Below are 13,933 nucleotides of genomic sequence, written 5' to 3'. Positions count from 1 at the left end.
TGTGCAAGATCATAAGTTGGTGCCCCGCAGCTGAGAAAAAGTGCGGTGCCGCAGCAAACATTGGGTGTAATTTTCATTGCACTGAATACTGGCTGTGGCTTAAAGGGACACAGAGTGAAGGAGTTTAGTAGTAAATGAAGCAAAGGTTCAGGAATAAGTGACGCAAAGTTAAAGGGTCAGGTGTAAGTGATGCAGAGTTCAGAGGTTGGGAGTAAGTGATGCAGAGGTTGGTAGTAGTAGTATATATATTTCAACAAAGTCCTCAAAAGCTCAACAGTAATTCCACAAACTGTCAACTGATTGAGAAAACCACAATCACAGTGAAATCCCTTCTTTCTGAGATTGTCAGTAGCAACCAAGTGAGTCATCTTCCTCCAGATGCTGGGTGGGGCTAGAAGGATTGTGATTGGCTTTAGCAGTGGCCAATCACAGTCCTCCTCCTCCTGGAAACAGGGATCGCCTCCCTAGCAGAACTGCACCAAACTGCACCCAATCTCTTCCCCATCACAAGAGCTGACAATTGTAGCTATAGCAAAGTTAGAGAACCAAACAATGTTTCCCACCTTTTACAATGTGTGGGGGCACAGTGCCTCCCCCTCAGTGCAGGTGTGGTGTGGGTAATTCTGCATTAATGCAGCAGAAGCTGTGTCTTACTGACACTTCCCTGCACTACTCTGTTGATGGGGAGGGAGTCACATGCCAGCAAAAGAGGCTTTGCATGCTGCTTGTGGCACCAGGGTTTGCCTACCCCTGTAGTAGACAGACAATAACCAACAGTAACAAAATATATAAGTGATGTCCCTCATCCTAAAATAACAAGCCAGATAATAATATACATATAACTGAAGTCACATTTTACTTTGAAAAGTTACAGTGACTCTGTTACTGTTTTAAAGCATAACACAAATGCCTTCCTGCAAAGCAAGCAATAATACTTAAAGAATAATTCCAGGCACCGGCAGGGTATACATAGTTACATGGGTCCAGCCTGGACCCATATAACTATGTATATTCCATGCCCAAGATGATTTCTGTAAGGATGAAATGTGTCGGGACATATTGAGCCTGTTCCGTGTCATTGCGCCTTTTGGATTTCCTAAGTGATCACATTTTCCATTAATATGCCTTTAACTTCAAACTTGATGTAAGTGTTTAAAGTGATTGTAAAGGCTCTTTTTTTAATAACAAACATGTCATACTTAGCTCCACTGTGCAGCTCGTTGTGCACAGAGTGGCCCTGATCCTCAACTTCTGGGGTCCCCTGGCGGCTCTCGTGGCTCCTCCTGACTTCAGATAACCCCCTAGGAGAAGCGATCTCCCGGGGGGTTACTTACAGGCACGCTCCCAAGTCCAGCATTTGCATCCATAGACATGATTGCCTGACTCGGCCTCGCCCCCCCCGGCGCCCACGTCATTGGATTTGATTGACCGCAGCGGGAGCCAATGGATGCACTGCTATCAACCTATCCAATCACGAGCCGGGACCCCGTGCAGAGAGGGACAGAGCATCTCCGGCCTGGGAATTATGGGACTCAGGTAAGTAAAATGCGGGGCTGGGGGGCCGGTGACTTCCAGAAGCTTTTTCGCCTTAATGTATAGGGTGCATTAAGGTGAAAAAACATGAGGGTTTACAACCCCTTTATATTAGGATAGAGTGAGCGCTGAGCCCAATACAGTATAAACCCCCAGCCCTGTTGCTCCCAGTGGGGAGCTAGTATGCAAGATGATAAAATATGAGGGATGGTAAAGTATAAAAAATGTAAAAGACATTGACTGTAATAACGTCCATATTAGCTCTGCTAATGTCCATAAAGTTCATGGGGAAATAGCAACTTTAGAAGGCAGCCCCGTTGAAGAAAAAGAAGCAATCTTCTGGACACTCTGGGGATAAAATAAAGGCGCCTCTCTAAGTGCAGTAAGACTCAAAATGTTTAATAAAAGGCTTTAAAAGCGGTACTCACAAGGGTACAATGTGAACAAGCACGTTGGCAGAAAACTGCCAGGTATCCTGGGAGTGTGTCTGATCTGGGTGCTGGATGGCGGTGGTCTCCGGTGAACGGGCTGCGCCGATAGATGCCAAAACTTCCTGTCGTTGGAACGCACGCCGACAACCAGGGAGATAAGGTCACTTCTGGAATCGGGAACAATCAGACACACTCCCAGGATATCTGGCAGTTTTCTGCCAACATGCTTGTTCACATTGTACCCTTGTGAGTACCGCTTTTACAGCCTTTTTTTAAACATTTTGAGTCTTACTGCACTTAGAGTGGTGCCTTTGTTTTATCCCCAGAGTTTACAACCCCTTTAACCTTTTAAATAAACTTGTGAGAGATGGTTTTACACTATGTGGAGATTTTCTGTCTTCTATGAATAATGGAGTCCAAGATCTAATAGAGCGGCTGACCGTAGTGGGAAGTTGTGGTGACAGATCATCATTGACTGCTTTGTTGAATATCATCCTGTCACAATATGCATGTTTGACTCTTTGCCGCTGGCAGTAGAGTCCACATATTCTGGTAAGAGTGTTTACTCTCCCCTCTGGGTGGCGGATGCACATGCTCTGGTGACTACTTTAGAGGACAACGGGTAGCCATCAACTTTTCTTGAACTGATTTCATCTCTAATTTCTACATCTGGACTATTTTGACACACAGTGGTTGTTTCTTATACACAGTTTCATGTGTGGACTTTTGCAGATAATCATTTATGAGCACCTTGCACTTTATTAATGTAATTCATGGTATTGCTACCCATTATATATATGCTCTAGAGTACAATTGCACTTTATTATATGCTATTATAACTGTTTATTAGTGCTGCACTTTTTTACCTCGTTGATGTTTGCACAATAACCTGTTAGATTGTAGTGTCAGCAGCTGTGGATTATTACAACATTAGAGCAATTATTTTTTTAGCATTTCATGTTTATGCATATACCATACCTGGCCAATTTCCCTGGAAGCTGGAAATCACTGAAGTAGACGACGCTACTCCAATGATCTCCACTTGCTTCCGGGTCCCGTGCTGAGCAGGCAGCTCAAAGACTTGTAAATACAGGAGGTCAGTTAATCAGCATGGGCACCATTCAGGGAATGCTTTGCATTTTCTGAATGAATGCAAAGTGTTCTCTGATTGGACAAGGTGGAGAGCATGACATTGATCCCCCCCCCCCCCCATGTGCCTCGCCACCTTGTCTATTTAGAGAAAGCTTTGCATTCATTCTGAAAATGCAAAGCATCCACTGGATAGCGCTCATGCCCAGTAACCAACCTCCTGTATTCATAATGCAGAAGGGCAGCTGCTCAGCCTGGGACCTAGAAGCAAGTGGAGATCACTGGAGTCTACTTCAGTGATTTCCAGCTTCCAGCAGCAATGGCCAGGTATGCCATATACATAGCTACATCAGTCCAAGTCTAAATATGTATAATATGCCAAAGCCTGGAATTATTCCTAAACCTCATCCGCTTCCTACATTATCAAATTTTGCAGGGTTGACAAGAAAATCTTGCTCAGAGTTCTTTTACATTTTACGCTTCTTGGAGTGTCAAAAAATGGCATACTCCTGCCGCACTCTGCAGTTTCCTTCACTGTTTCCTATGTCACTATAAGATGCTAAAGATCTTTCAGTCAGGTTGTCTCTTGGCAGTGGGACAGGTATTTTTTTTTTGCATTGCAGGGAGGCATATGTTGTAAATATAAAAACAGAGTTTCTTTAAAAGTATGCCTAACATTTTGCACACATTTGGAGGACCACATTTCCTAATATTAGACTAAAGTATTGTGATCACTTTGGTTAGTATGAACAGTGCTTCTATCCTGTAATGGAAAGAGCACTTTCCACAACTTAAGCTTTCAATCATGATATGGGAGCAACAAGTAGTCTTCTTCTAGGGAAGTATTTAAAAGCCCTTGCTTAACCCCTCCTTGCATGCCTACATTCAGTGCTGGGCAAAGGTCCTTTGGCACCCAAAGCGAGGATGCCAAAGAGCATCCTCACAACTTTTTAAATTGACATTACAAAAATACAAATGAACACAAATGTAAAATATTTATGTGCAAAAGTTAAAAGAAAATAAGTTAAGTTAATAGAAACTAATCAGGGCCTACTCACATTGGTGTGGTAAAGTACATAATGCAGATTGATAAGAAAGAGAAGGGTGTTGTTGAAAGGGAAGGGTGGGGGTGACAGGAGGGCAGGCAGTATTACATGGGATGGAAATGCTCGACAGAGGGGGAAGCATAGGGATAAGGGCAGGGGCGTGCTTGTGGAATTGGAGGATGGGGAAACATGGTGAGAGGAGCGGTGGAAAGTGACAGGAGAGATGATGTTCAGGAAAAAGAGAGAAGGGGCAGCACACTAGGCTATGCTGTAATCCATACCTTTCCATGCTGCCATGCTGTGCAGTCCACATAGCTCTCCTCCCCCACAGGGCTGCATCCCCCCAGCAGAAGTGCTTAGTCAGAGCTTTGTCCCTTAGAAACTGGAGAAGGAGGAGCTAGAGCACCTTAACAGATGACTGGTAACTTAAAAGAAGGTGAGGTACTAAGAGGGGTTATAAGAGAGTACAAGGGGGTCAGGAGAGCTGAGTCCAGATGAGAAAGATATAACACTAGGCCAGAGTTGAGGAGCGGGTTGAGGTATAGGGCCAGAGAAGAGAGGATAGGTGATTTTTGATTCAGCTGTCCCCTAAAGCAAAGCACTCAAGGTGAGTGCCCCTTCTACCTCTGCCTCGTCCCAGTTTTGCCTACATTTTATATTATGAGAATTATTAAGATAGTTTTCACAGGGGTCTGCTACCACATTGGGCAACTGGGAAGCTGCAACCTTAGTATGTAATAAAACTTGCAGACAATTTGAGTTGTTTTAAAAAAAATCTTTTTTGGGAGCTGTTCACATGATTAAATCGAATGTTCAACACATTATTAAAACCCTAATATTACTTCTTGAAAATGTTGTAAAATCAGTGATACTTTACTTGGAATTCATGGCAATTACAAGCTCTTAATAAATTAATTACCAGTACATCCCAGGCTCTTATATCTGCTGCTGTGATTGCAGTCATTAATGGACTAAAAACACCAGAAAAGCTAGCAGGGACTTGAAGATGAACTCAAGCTTAAAGTATATACAGTATAAAACAATATATTTGCATTGCCAGATATTGTAAACTGTGCTCTCTATGCAAAACTTTCCAGCACTGTTCATTGCAGGAAGTCCTCTGGTCTAGTGCTGCTTGTCTTCCAGCACCATCCAACCCACTTCTTGTGGGCCAATGCTATTTTGGATAACTATATTGCATCATCAAACATCCTGGTCTCACAGAACTCCTAAATTAAGCACCACCCACTTATCATTTATGGTCAAAGGACAGATTCTCTTGTTCACCTGTGGGGACACTGTGTCCAATTTATCCTAAGTTCTGTGTCAGTGTTAAAGCCTACAGGAAGTTAAAGACCTACTCCAAACTCCCATGTCACAGTGTTTGGGTCTGCTGATTGCTTACTGAAACTTGAGCAAGCATTGCATCCTGAAAGAGGAGATGGTCACATGCTGCGGATGCTGCCTTTTACTTTTCCCTGAATATTAATATAATTTTCTGTATTCATGTAGCACCTCTGGATCCTTTACGCCGGCTGTACACAGGACCTCTGTCCAATTCTGCACTTATAACACCACTCCTAACACTAAGCCCAATTCCCTGTCATCGGGGAAGGATTGGGAACCCTTGTCAGGGAGGAAAATGCAGCCAATCGGCCATTTCATTGTATAGACAGATCTCTGTGCCAGAAAGAAGGGTATCCTAAAGGGCATGGTTTATTGTGAAACATGTTTCACATCTTCCATCATTAGCGTCTATTATGACCCTAAGCATTTGGTTACACAACATCTCAGAGCCACAAAGGAAATTGGTGCTAAAAGATTCCCCTATGCTAGAATCACCAGCCTGATTAGGGAACTGGTAGATATGCTTTCCAAGCATACTGTATTTCACTGACTGTGGATCTTGTTCTAAAAGCTGTATGGATAGTGAGGTATCTCAACTCAGGGCCACAAGCCCAATATTGGTATTTGCCCAGTGGGCAATACTATACTAAAACCTATCCCAGTCCACTCCTGACTGCTCAGATGCAGGCAAAAACCCTTTTAGCTCATTTTTTTACAACTCCCTGGGTTCTTGAATATACCCAGTAATGATATACTTCTCTGCTTGGCCCCCTCAGAAGCTCATAGAAGCCATACCTGATGAGGCAGAGGTTCCTGGTCAAGTGCTCTAAAGTCAGGTCCACCAGTGTGAGAAATGTGTGGGCAGCTGTGTAGGTGCCTACACTGCCTAATAGCAACTGCTTCTCCAAAAGACCTAGCTACTATGAGGAGCTACTCCATGATTGTTATTAGAGTACCTCATTTCTAGTGGGGAGGTGCTTTGCCCTTGGGCTTGGGAGTTGTTCACATGTGTTACCAAATCTACCCCTGGACATTAATGTGAGGAAAAATTGTCTATGATGAAATAGTGATTCTCAGCTTGACACTCTATTATTATAAAGCCTTATAGAAATGCTATGTTTTGTACTGAATCATGCCATCAGGACATAGATATATTGTATGCAATGCAGTAGGCTTTAAATGTGTATCTAAACTGGCCCATGCCCTGAAATAATTAATGTCAATGCATAAGCATTTTGATGATTTTGCCTCACTACTCCCCATGATATGTCCTTTCTACAGTGCCTTGAAAAAGTATTCACACCCCTTCAAATTTTCCACATTTTGACATGTTACAACCAAAAATTTAAAATGTATTTTATTGGGATTTTATGAGATAGACCAACACAAAGTGGCACATAATTGTGAAGTGGAAGGCAAATGATAAATGGTTTTTCAAATATTTTACAAATAAATATCTGAGAAGTGCGGCGTGCATTTGTATTCAGCCCCCCCCTTAGTCAATACTTTGTAGAACCACCTTTTCACTGCGATTACAGCTGCAAGTCTTTTTGGGTATGTCTCTACCAGCTTTGCATATTCTAGAAAGTGACATTTTTGACCATTCTTCTTTGCAAAATAGCTCAAGCTCTGTCAGATTGGATGGAGAGTGTCTGAACAGCAATTTTTAAGTCTTGCCAGATTCTCAGTTGGATTTAGGTCTGGACTTTGACTGGGCAATTCTAACACATTAATATGCTTTAATCTAAACCATTCAATTGTAGCTCTGGGTCGTTGTCCTGCAGGAAGGTGAACCTCTGTCTCAGTCGCAAGTCTTTTTTCAGACTCGAACAGGTTTTCTTTTAAGATTGCCCTATATTTGGCTCCATCAATCTTCCCATCAACTCTGACCAGCTTCCCTGTCCCTTGCCCAGATTTCTTATGGCTTTCTTTCAACAATGGCTTTCTTCTTGCCACTCTTCCATAAAGGCCAGATTTGTGGAGTGCACGACTAATAGTTGTCCTATGGACAGATTCTCCCACCTGAGCTGTGAATCTCTACAGCTCCTTCAGAGTTACCATGGGTGACTTGGCTGCTTCTCTGATTAATGCTTTTCTTGCCTGGCCTGTCAGTTTAGGTAGACGACCATGTCTTGGTAGGTATGCAGTTGTCACATACTCTTTCCATTTTTAGGTGATGGATTGAACAGTATTCCATGAGATGTTCAAAGCTTGGATTTTTTTTTATAACTAACCCTTTAAACTTCTCCGCAACTTTATCCCTGACCTGTCTGGTGTGTTCCTTGGCCTTCATGATGCTGTTTGTTAACTAAGGTTCTCTAACAAACCTCTGCGGGCTTCACAGAACAGCTGTATTTATACTGAGATTAAATTACACACAGCTGGTCTCTATTTACTAATTAGGTTACTTATGAAGGCAATTGGCTCCATTAGATTTCAGTTAGGGGTATCAGAGTAAAGGGGGCTGAATACAAATGCACGCCACACTTTTCAGATATTTATTTGTAAAAAATTTTGAAAACCATTTATCATTTTCCTTCCACTTCACAATTATATGCCACTTTGTTGGTCTATTGCATTAAAATCCCAATAAAATAAATTTACGTTTTTGGTTGTAACATGACAAAATGTGGAAAATTTCAAGGGGTATGAATACTTTTTCAAGGCACTGAATATGTGACTTGGGGATCTCTGTTTGATTTGCTTATAGAGATTTTTAGTGACTACAGCTGCAAACCCTGGGGCACATTCGGAAAAGCAACTGGACATGGCCAGATCATGCCTGCCAGTGGAAGTAGCTCTATAGGGTGTTACAGTACAGTTCCCTGTCCTAGTAATTGTCACCCAGGGTTCTCACATAGGCAGGTTGAGGGGCTCCAGGGGTATTTATTGGGGAGGAATCTGTTTTATCAGTTGCTTCCAAAGTTTGTAAAATCCATTTGGGGACCTGGAGCCCGAAGATTCCATAGCGTTATAGGTGGGACGGAATCTCCAATCCTGGGACCGGGTTTTGGGAACAGCCAGGAGTCTGGTTGATTGAGCAGGTGGATCCTGGGCTTATAGCAGAGTCAGGATTAGAGTTCTGGGCTCCACCCAGAGAGACAGGAGATCTCCAGGAGTCCAGTAAGTGCAGGTGTGCACTAGTGAAAGCCAGAGAACCAAGTCTGAGGATCAGAGCAGTGAAGGGCTGCTTTCTAGATAGACGCTGTGTGCGTTGAAGCTGTGTGCATCTAAGGAGACAGATGAGAGCCTGAAGTAGAAGGCCTGAGCAGCAAGGAAGCTGAAAAGAGGTACAGTAGTTGTACAGGAACCCTGTTATATGACCAAGAGGGCTGAAGAGTAAAGTCTAAGTGGCAGTGCTATTGAAGAGAGCCAGGTGGCTTGGCATTTTTCATTTGTTATTGTTTTTGGGAGAAGAACCCCTGTGTGGGCATCCAAGTGCATGTATGAACGTTCCTTTATTTTATTCCTTTTAATAAAAGTGGGCTACCATGCCCTTAAACTAAAGTTCCTGTCCGCTGTGAACTTACTGAAAAGGCATCTACCACTGAGCTAGACATCCCCCAATGTCACAAGGGGTAGACTAAGAATATGCCTTGTTACTGTGCCACAAGTAAACGCCTCAACTACACATATAAACTTTAGCACAAAGGATCATTGAAAAAATTAAAATCTTCCATTATTTAGAGAGCTGACACTTTGCATGATCCTACCTAAAGGAAGAATTTCAAATTTCATTAAAATTATTGGAACTGCTTTTAAACCAACAACTGTTGAGACAATATACACCCAGGTAAACGTTATGCTTCATACATTTAACTTTTCTGAAATGAACACACCACAACATCTAAAATCAAGTGTACATGAAAATATCTGAAACATTTCTTGGAAGACTCTCTAGCACTACAACACACTAGAAATCTGGAACTGCCTTAGGAAAGGCATTAAATAGTACTGTTTGAATGAATAGCACATTTAAAATAATCAACTTTGCAATACAATATATCTTCTGCTGAAGACCAGATTCTATTTAAGCAACTGTTTCCTTGTGTCCTACATTCAATATTTTAACTTTACATTTGCTACAAAACTTTTTTTTAATACATTACAGATTTTTTTTTTCTATTCATATTTGCAATATAAAAACACCTTTAAAATTAAAGCACTTAACAATCAAATGTTTTCACTTAAATATTCCAATTAACATTCACCTCCATCATATAGGAGTTGCACAGTACCATGTGGTTGTAATTTTCACAATAGAGCATGATGCCAAGTACAGATATTCACATAACATTGAAGTCAGTAATACAAACTTTAACATATTTTTCTTTGGGTTAAAGGAATCACAGAAGAATTACAGTCTAATTAGAGATTCTGAAAGAACAATTGATTGACTTGCTGAAGCCTGCAGGATATACCTCACATGAGTTAGCAGAACAATTAAAGAAATAACACATGAATCTATAGCTGTAGGAGTTGCTAAGGTTTCAGTGTAACCCAGTTCTAAGTACAGGCTCATCAATCATTTCTACTACTGCTGTTTTGAACGACTTGTCAGTTTTCCTATGCCCTGGCTATTCTACAGTATGACGATCCATATTACTCTTTTATTTTTCTTAACTCTGGGCGACTGTGGTTTGACAATTATAGCTACCAGAATGCCTTTCCCATGCAACTCCAATTTAAAAATAAGAAGCATTACCGCTTATGTATTTTAAAGGTTTAACAAAATGTAATATTTAAAAAAAGGAGGTATTCCAGTAAACACACAAAAAATGCAATTGTTTAAAACACAAAAAAAGTAAAAAAATAAATAAAATACATTTTTCCAACAGTGTTTGAATGCATGCCACAAACTTTGTGATCGCTAATCCCACTGAAGGTCACTGCAGTCTATCTCTAGCCTCAAATGACTGATAGCACTGATAGAGCAGTCATTGACCCTGAGCTGCATAGTAAATGCTTAAACAATGTTAAATAATTTATGGTCTGCAATATTAAAAAAAACCTTTACTTAGATTTCTTGGAAATCTAGTAGTCATTTATATACGGGAGCTAACCTATATGTTAAGCTTCTTGGCCCTTTAAATAACCACCAGACTGTACAGTAGCACTTTAAAAATAATAAACTAGGTACACTAAAGCTATAATAAATGTTATATCTGAAAGGAGCTTTACATTAAGCAGTCAGTTCCTGAAAGGGCTGATGCTGTTAAAATAGTTTGCAGAGTTAAGCTTAACTTACAAACATTTTGGCTAAATCCTTAAATCTGTAAAACATGAATTCAGGTCATGTCAGTTACTAAAGGCTAAGCTCAGTTCCTTCAGATTTTGTTCATGTCTCTTGAGAATTTATCAAGTAGTTGCGCTCACACATTTGCTTTCTTAATTATCCAATGGGCTGCCAAATCATACATTTCTAATCGCAATTTAATAAGTTATCATTGAGTTATTCAAAAGTTATTCAAAAGTTGGAAATCATTTTAAACATTGTACTCCTGAGATAAGAAAAACTTTGCAGTATTTTTGCAAATTAAAAAATATCAACATTTGGATTTTAACTCTGTTAGAAGTAGATTTATTTAACACCTAATTTCACAAATATATTGAAAAATCCTTTCTGCATGATGAAGCTATAAGCATTGTTTAGTCTGTCTATTCTTTAAACATATTCAGTACCTGAAGGGTACCTGAAGGGGTAACATTTATGTTAGCCTGGGAATGTTGGTTAATTTATTGCACTCAATCAGTTTTAATGGGATAGAATAAAAGCAAATATTCCAAATCTGGCTGGAGTTTTGGAACATGCAGGGGCAGGGTGGGTACATCCAAAATTTTATTGTAAAGGGCCAACCTCTAGTTCCTTGTGATAAAGACACGTGGATGCTACTGTTTGGACTTTGGATATTCTACAATCAAATTGCACAAGAAACTATGAATACCTGTTGTAGCTATGGAGATCAATGACAGTTCTTCCAAATGTCTTCCAAAAGCTGTGTAAGTGATCAGTTATTGGCATGCCCAGTAAACATTGTATGAACTAAACATTAAATAGCAAAAAATCTTGTGCAATGAAATATATATATATATATATATATATATATATATATATATATATATATATATATAAAGATTTCTGTTTACACACTGAAACACGACCGACATAGATTTGATTCTAGCTCAGTGACATAAACCAGACTTTCATAAGTACGTTTTTAGCAAAAGCCATCAGCAGTCAGTGTTATCAGCCTGGAGTGTCAGATAACAGAGATGTCCTTTTCATACACTGTAGTCAGAAGGGGTGATGCTGCAGTCATTTATAAATAATACGCACAGTTCTTCATTTTAAATAAAACTTCTGCTACATCTCATCCAAAATCATTCATCAGAAACACTTGCTTGTAATCAGCATCTTACCTTAGTCTCCATTTTCATAGTTCAGCTGTTTTCTGTCTAGAGAAGCGAAGGAGAAATGAACAAGCTTAATGGCCCCCCCCCAAAATCCTTGAGGTCTCTTTTGGAAATCTTGAACCTGTTTTTCAGGAATAAGCTGTGCTGAAGACAGTTTGATTCAGAATGCAGTACTCTATCCAGCCCAGTAACCACTCCCTTTTGGGAGGGTGTGCTAGCTTGTCTGTTTCATTCAGTTTAAATCTACTTAAGCTGCCTCCATTCTCCCAGGTTTCCATATATAGGTAAACCTGGAATGTGCTCCTTGAGAAAACGTTAGCTGTGAATAGTTCAACAAGTGCCAACGGGTGCACAAGATGTTAACAGAACGATGCCTTTGGGACATGATTTAACACAACTCTAGGTGAGAGTATGTAAAATAAGACTTACACTTTTCTTTACGAGTGCCTCTTGAGACCTGGCATAGTATTTGCATGATAAAAGTTATTGCAGCAGGATGTGGTGTGATTCTAAAGGTGGCTGGCTGCAGAAAGTATTAAAAAGTGAAATCTTTTATGATCATTATAAAACGTTAGACCCCTTTGTTCTCCACAACCAGAACCAGACACTCATATACACCTTTTAATACACTGATTAGACTTTTAAAATGTTCATTGGTTTCAGGAGCCGAAGCTTTGGAATGCAGATTACTGTACAAAACTGAAATCCTTTCCTTAATTCAGTTCAAGCTTAGAGCCAGAGAAAACACTTGTCATACACAAAGTTATCCAGTAAAAGGAAAAATGTTTTCTTTGCAAGCAAAATTTATTTGTTTAAGCCCTATAATACTGACCATAAAAAATATTGGATTGTAATGTTTACAAAGTCCCTGAAAGTTCATGAAGTTATATCCAAAAGGCTTTACTACAGTTGGAAAAGTGCTCCTTAATATTTATCCACTATAAGTGTGGCCACTAAAGGTGTCCCTACTACTCCTTGCACCTTGTAATACAAGTTTTATCAAGATAAGGTTAGAAGTCTTGCCAAGTAACCATATTTGTAGGGTCGGCGCTATCTATAGGCAAGGTAGGCGCTGGCCACACAAGTCGGGGGCGCCGCCTCCCCCCAGGCAGAAGGAATGCTGGGTGCAGGGTGCTGTTTGCGGGCTGTCAGCGCTCTTTCCTGGGACACACAGCTCCCAGCCTCACCGCTGCCTCTTCAAAACTTAGCCAGGACCACTCTGGGAGGCGGGGTTCGATGGTCTGACTGTGAGTGATAGTGTGGAGAGCTGGCAGAGAGGTGATGTGAGTTCCGGTGTTCTGACATATAGTGTCCTCCTATCAGATAGTGTCCGCCCCGTACTGCGCAGGCGCAGCGCCTGCGCAGTACGGAGCAGCAGGAGATGCCGAAAATGTCCGAAGTTGATCAGCTGACCATCAGCTGTACACGGCGCTCGGGCACCTGTTAGCGATGGCTGTGTAAGAGGGCCCCTCGCGGGCTCGCTTCGCTCGCCACGCTTCGGGCACGGCCTCGCTGCGCTCGGCAACTATTTATTCTAACTCTATGTCCACTTGGATAGTAGGGAATGATCCTGGACATAGGGTAAGAATAAATGCGCAGGCGCCGTGTACAGCTGACGATCAGCTGTTGAACTTCGGAGACTTTCGGCGTCTCGTTTGTCCTCCGTACTGCGCCTGCGCAGTACAGTGCGGACACTTCTGGATAGGGGACTGTATTCGACAAGACACCGGTCTGCTGCTACCTTGTGCTGTCAGCACCAGACAGAGCAGAGAAGCTGCCAGTATGCAGCCTCCTCCACAGAAAGTGAATGGGATCTGTCTGGGGGGATTAGGCTGGAGGGGGGGGTGATGGGGGCAGAGGGGAGAAGTACATGGGCTCTGTACTGGGGGTCATAGGGCAGAGGGGACCTGATTGGTGGAAGCAGTCACCTGACTGTCTGTTGTGACAGTCCCACATGTCCATTTACTACCCTAGCCTGTCCATATACTACCCTAGCCTGTCTATATACTACCCTAGCTTGTTTTTTACTACCCTAGCCTGTCCGTATACTACCCTAGCCTGTCTATAAACTAC

General features: G+C 41.4%; 1 protein-coding gene across 1 annotated transcript in view; it reads right to left on the bottom strand.

The window, feature by feature from the left end:
• MID1 (midline 1) overlaps nucleotides 1-12,000 on the bottom strand; it is a 659,238-nt gene extending 647,238 nt beyond the window's left edge. Inside the window, exon 1 of the mRNA XM_073616351.1 lies at nucleotides 11,867-12,000. The gene's annotated coding sequence lies outside the window, so the exon portion shown is untranslated. The remainder of the gene's footprint in view (nucleotides 1-11,866) is intronic.
• Between the last annotated feature and the right edge of the window lie 1,933 nt (nucleotides 12,001-13,933).

This window comes from Aquarana catesbeiana, linkage group LG02 (assembly GCF_042186555.1).
Source record: "Aquarana catesbeiana isolate 2022-GZ linkage group LG02, ASM4218655v1, whole genome shotgun sequence".
Lineage (NCBI taxonomy): Eukaryota > Metazoa > Chordata > Amphibia > Anura > Ranidae > Aquarana > Aquarana catesbeiana.
The sequence above is the reverse complement of the archived record's forward strand: the minus strand, read 5'-3'. Positions and strand labels throughout refer to the sequence as shown.